The following is a 6,529-nucleotide window of genomic DNA, read 5'->3' on the forward strand; positions in this document are numbered from 1 at the left end:
GACTTCTTCAGACTGTTTAATTCCAACGTGAACAAGTTTGACTTCTTTAGACTGTTTAATTCCAACGTGAACAAGTTTAACTTCTTTAGACTGTTTAATTCCAACGTGAACAAGTTTGACTTCTTTAGACTGTTTAATTCCAACGTGAATAAGTTTAACTTCTTTAGACTGTTTAATTCCAACGTGAACTAGTTTGACTTCTTTAGAATGTTTAATTCCAACGTGAACAAGTTTAACTTCTTTAGACTGTTTAATTCCAACGTGAACAAGTTTGACTTCTTTAGACTGTTTAATTCCAACGTGAACAAGTTTGACTTCTTTAGACTGTTTAATTCCAACGTGAACTAGTTTGACTTCTTTAGATTGTTTAATTCCAACGTGAACTAAGTTTAACTTCTTTAGATTGTTTAATTCCAACATGAACTAGTTTGACTTCTTTAGACTGTTTAATTCCAACGTGAATAATTTTAACTTCTTTAGATTGTTTAATTCCAACATGAACTAGTTTGACTTCTTTAGACTGTTTAATTCCAACGTGGACTAGTTTGACTTCTTCAGACTGTTTAATTCCAACGTGAACAAGTTTGACTTCTTTAGACTGTTTAATTCCAACGTGAACAAGTTTGACTTCTTTAGACTGTTTAATTCCAACGTGAACTAGTTTGACTTCTTTAGACTGTTTAATTCCAACGTGAACAAGTTTAACTTCTTTAGACTGTTTAATTCCAACGTGAACAAGTTTAACTTCTTTAGACTGTTTAATTCCAACGTGAACAAGTTTGACTTCTTTAGACTGTTTAATTCCAACGTGAACTAGTTTGGCTTCTTTAGACTGTTTAATTCCAACGTGAACAAGTTTAACTTCTTTAGACTGTTTAATTCCAACGTGAACTAGTTTGACTTCTTTAGACTGTTTAATTCCAACGTTAACAAGTTTGACTTCTTCAGATTGTTTAATTCCAACGTGAACTAGTTTAACTTCTTTAGACTGTTTAATTCCAACGTGAACAAGTTTGACTTCTTCAGATTGTTTAATTCCAACGTGAATAAGTTTAACTTCTTTAGACTGTTTAATTCCAACGTGGACTAGTTTGACTTCTTCAGACTGTTTAATTCCAACGTGAACTAGTTTGACTTCTTTAGACTGTTTAATTCCAACGTGGACTAGTTTAACTTCTTTAGACTGTTTAATTCCAACGTGAACTAGTTTGACTTCTTTAGACTGTTTAATTCCAACGTGAACTAGTTTGACTTCTTTAGACTGTTTAATTCCAACGTGGACTAGTTTGACTTCTTCAGACTGTCTAATTCCAACGTGAACAAATTTGATTTCTTCAGACTGTTTAATTCCAACGTAAACAAGTTTAACTTCTTTGGACTGTTTAATTACAACGTGAACAAGTTTGACTTCTTTAGACTGTTTAATTCCAACGTGAACTAGTTTGACTTCTTTAGACTGTTTAATTCCAACGTGAACTAGTTTGACTTCTTTAGACTGTTTAATTCCAACGTGAACAAGTTTGACTTCTTTAGACTGTTTAATTCCAACGTGAACTAGTTTGACTTCTTTGGAATGTTTAATTCCAACGTGAACTAGTTTAACTTCTTTAGACTGTTTAATTCCAACGTGAACAAATTTGACTTCTTTAGACTGTTTAATTTCAACGTGAACAAGTTTGACTTCTTTAGACTGTTTAATTCCAACGTGAACAAGTTTAACTTCTTTAGATTGTTTAATTCTAACGTGAACTAGTTTGACTTCTTTAGACTGTTTAATTCCAACGTGAACTAGTTTGACTTCTTTAGACTGTTTAATTCCAACGTGAACTAGTTTGACTTCTTTAGACTGTTTAATTCCAACGTGAACTAGTTTGACTTCTTTAGACTGTTTAATTCCAACGTGAACAAGTTTAACTTCTTTAGATTGTTTAATTCCAACGTGAACAAGTTTAACTTCTTTAGACTGTTTAATTCCAACGTGAACTAGTTTGACTTCTTTAGACTGTTTAATTCCAACGTGAACTAGTTTGACTTCTTTAGACTGTTTAATTCCAACGTGAACAAGTTTGACTTCTTTAGACTGTTTAATTCCAACGTGAACTACTTTGACTTCTTTAGACTGTTTAATTCCAACGTGAACTAGTTTAACTTCTTTAGACTGTTTAATTCCAACGTGAACAAGTTTGACTTCTTCAGACTGTTTAATTCCAACGTAAACAAGTTTAACTTCTTTAGACTGTTTAATTCCAACGTGAACAAGTTTGACTTCTTTAGACTGTTTAATTCCAACGTGAACAAGTTTAACTTCTTTAGATTGTTTAATTCTAACGTGAACTACTTTGACTTCTTTAGACTGTTTAATTCCAACGTGAACTAGTTTGACTTCTTTGGAATGTTTAATTCCAACGTGGACTAGTTTAACTTCTTTAGACTGTTTAATTCCAACGTGAACAAGTTTGACTTCTTCAGACTGTTTAATTCCAACGTGAACAAGTTTAACTTCTTTAGATCGTTTAATTCCAACGTGGACAAGTTTAACTTCTTTGGACTGTTTAATTCCAACGTGAACAAGTTTGACTTCTTTAGACTGTTTAATTCCAACGTGAACAAGTTTAACTTCTTTAGATTGTTTAATTCCAACATGAACTAAGTTGACTTCTTTAGACTGTTTAATTCCAACGTGAATAATTTTAACTTCTTTAGAATGTTTAATTCCAACGTGAACTAGTTTGACTTCTTTAGAATGTTTAATTCCAACGTGAACAAGTTTAACTTCTTTAGACTGTTTAATTCCAACGTGAACAAGTTTAACTTCTTTAGACTGTTTAATTCCAACGTGAACAAGTTTGACTTCTTTAGACTGTTTAATTCCAACGTGAACTAGTTTGACTTCTTTAGACTGTTTAATTCCAACGTGAATAAGTTTAACTTCTTTAGATTGTTTAATTCCAACGTGAACTAGTTTGACTTCTTTAGACTGTTTAATTCCAACGTGGACTAGTTTGACTTCTTCAGACTGTTTAATTCCAACGTGAACAAGTTTGACTTCTTCAGACTGTTTAATTCCAACGTGAACAAGTTTGACTTCTTTAGACTGTTTAATTCCAACGTGAACTAGTTTGACTTCTTCAGACTGTTTAATTCCAACGTGAACAAGTTTAACTTCTTTAGATCGTTTAATTCCAACGTGGACAAGTTTAACTTCTTTGGACTGTTTAATTCCAACGTGGACAAGTTTGACTTCTTTAGACTGTTTAATTCCAACGTGAACTAGTTTGGACTTCTTTAGACTGTTTAATTCCAACGTGAACAAGTTTAACTTCTTTAGATTGTTTAATTCTAACGTGAACTAGTTTGACTTCTTTAGACTGTTTAATTCCAACGTTAACTAGTTTGACTTCTTTGGAATGTTTAATTCCAACGTGCACTAGTTTAACTTCTTTAGACTGTTTAATTCCAACGTGAACAAGTTTGACTTCTTCAGATTGTTTAATTCCAACGTGAATAAGTTTAACTTCTTTAGACTGTTTAATTCCAACGTGGACTAGTTTGACTTCTTCAGACTGTTTAATTCCAACGTGAACTAGTTTGACTTCTTTAGACTGTTTAATTCCAACGTGAACTAGTTTAACTTCTTTAGACTGTTTAATTCCAACGTGAACAAGTTTGACTTCTTTAGACTGTTTAATTCCAACGTGAACAAGTTTGACTTCTTTAGACTGTTTAATTCCAACGTGAACTAGTTTGACTTCTTTAGACTGTTTAATTCCAACGTGAACAACTTTGACTTCTTTAGACTGTTTAATTCCAACGTGAACTAGTTTAACTTCTTTAGACTGTTTAATTCCAACGTGAACAAGTTTGACTTCTTCAGACTGTTTAATTCCAACGTGAACTAGTTTGACTTCTTTAGACTGTTTAATTCCAACGTGAACTAGTTTGACTTCTGTTTAATTAGACTTCTTTGTTTAATTCCAACGTGAACTAGTTTGACTTCTTTAGACTGTTTAATTCCAACGTGAACAAGTTTGACTTCTTTAGACTGTTTAATTCCAACGTGAACAAGTTTAACTTCTTTAGACTGTTTAATTCCAACGTGAACTAGTTTGACTTCTTTAGACTGTTTAATTCCAACGTGAACTAGTTTGACTTCTTTAGACTGTTTAATTCCAACGTGAACAAGTTTAACTTCTTTAGACTGTTTAATTCCAACGTGAACTAGTTTGACTTCTTTAGACTGTTTAATTCCAACGTGAACTAGTTTGACTTCTTTAGACTGTTTAATTCCAACGTGAACTAGTTTGACTTCTTTAGACTGTTTAATTCCAACGTGAACTAGTTTGACTTCTTTAGACTGTTTAATTCCAACGTGAACAAGTTTGACTTCTTTAGACTGTTTAATTCCAACGTGAACTAGTTTAACTTCTTTAGACTGTTTAATTCCAACGTGAACAAGTTTGACTTCTTTAGACTGTTTAATTCCAACGTGAACAAGTTTAACTTCTTTAGACTGTTTAATTCCAACGTGAACTAGTTTGACTTCTTTAGACTGTTTAATTCCAACGTGAACTAGTTTGACTTCTTTAGACTGTTTAATTCCAACGTGAACAAGTTTGACTTCTTTAGACTGTTTAATTCCAACGTGAACTAGTTTGACTTCTTTAGACTGTTTAATTCCAACGTGAACAAGTTTAACTTCTTTAGATTGTTTAATTCCAACGTGAACAAGTTTAACTTCTTTAGACTGTTTAATTCCAACGTGAACTAGTTTGACTTCTTTCCAAGACTGTTTAATTCCAACGTGAACAAGTTTGACTTCTTTAGACTGTTTAATTCCAACGTGAACAAGTTTGACTTCTTTAGACTGTTTAATTCCAACGTGAACTAGTTTAACTTCTTTAGACTGTTTAATTCCAACGTGAACAAGTTTGACTTCTTTAGACTGTTTAATTCCAACGTGAACAAGTTTAACTTCTTTAGACTGTTTAATTCCAACGTGAACAAGTTTGACTTCTTTAGACTGTTTAATTCCAACGTGAACAAGTTTAACTTCTTTAGACTGTTTAATTCCAACGTGAACTAGTTTAACTTCTTTAGACTGTTTAATTCCAACGTGAACTAGTTTGACTTCTTTAGACTGTTTAATTCCAACGTGGACTAGGTTAACTTCTTTAGACTGTTTAATTCCAACGTGAACAAGTTTGACTTCTTTAGACTGTTTAATTCCAACGTGAACAAGTTTAACTTCTTTAGACTGTTTAATTCCAACGTGAACAAGTTTAACTTCTTTAGACTGTTTAATTCCAACGTGAACAAGTTTGACTTCTTTAGACTGTTTAATTCCAACGTGAACAAGTTTAACTTCTTTAGACTGTTTAATTCCAACGTGAACTAGTTTGACTTCTTTAGACTGTTTAATTCCAACGTGAATAAGTTTAACTTCTTTAGACTGTTTAATTCCAACGTGAACTAGTTTGACTTCTTTAGACTGTTTAATTCCAACGTGAACAAGTTTGACTTCTTTAGACTGTTTAATTCCAACGTGAACTAGTTTAACTTCTTTAGACTGTTTAATTCCAACGTGAACAAGTTTAACTTCTTTAGACTGTTTAATTCCAACGTGAACAAGTTTGACTTCTTTAGACTGTTTAATTCCAACGTGAACTAGTTTGACTTCTTTAGACTGTTTAATTCCAACGTGAATAACTGTTTAATTTAACTTCTTTAGATTGTTTAATTCCAACATGAACTAGTTTGACTTCTTTAGACTGTTTAATTCCAACGTGAACTAGTTTGACTTCTTTAGACTGTTTAATTCCAACGTGAACAACTGTTTGACTTCTTTAGACTGTTTAATTCCAACGTGAACTAGTTTGACTTCTTTAGACTGTTTAATTCCAACGTGAACTAGTTTGACTTCTTCAGACTGTTTAATTCCAACGTGAACAAGTTTAACTTCTTTAGATCGTTTAATTCCAACGTGGACAAGTTTAACTTCTTTAGACTGTTTAATTCCAACGTGGACAAGTTTGACTTCTTTAGACTGTTTAATTCCAACGTGAACTAGTTTGGCTTCTTTAGACTGTTTAATTCCAACGTGAACAAGTTTAACTTCTTTAGATTGTTTAATTCTAACGTGAACTACTTTGACTTCTTTAGACTGTTTAATTCCAACGTTAACTAGTTTGACTTCTTTGGAATGTTTAATTCCAACGTGGACTAGTTTAACTTCTTTAGACTGTTTAATTCCAACGTGAACAAGTTTGACTTCTTCAGATTGTTTAATTCCAACGTGAATAAGTTTAACTTCTTTAGACTGTTTAATTCCAACGTGGACTAGTTTGACTTCTTCAGACTGTTTAATTCCAACGTGAACTAGTTTGACTTCTTTAGACTGTTTAATTCCAACGTGAACAAGTTTGACTTCTTTAGATTGTTTAATTCCAACGTGAACTACTTTGACTTCTTTAGACTGTTTAATTCCAACGTTAACTAGTTTGACTTCTTTGGACTGTTTAATTCCAACGTG

Source organism: Tachypleus tridentatus, chromosome 10 (genome assembly GCF_004210375.1).
Source record: "Tachypleus tridentatus isolate NWPU-2018 chromosome 10, ASM421037v1, whole genome shotgun sequence".
In the NCBI taxonomy this organism is placed as follows: domain Eukaryota; kingdom Metazoa; phylum Arthropoda; class Merostomata; order Xiphosura; family Limulidae; genus Tachypleus; species Tachypleus tridentatus.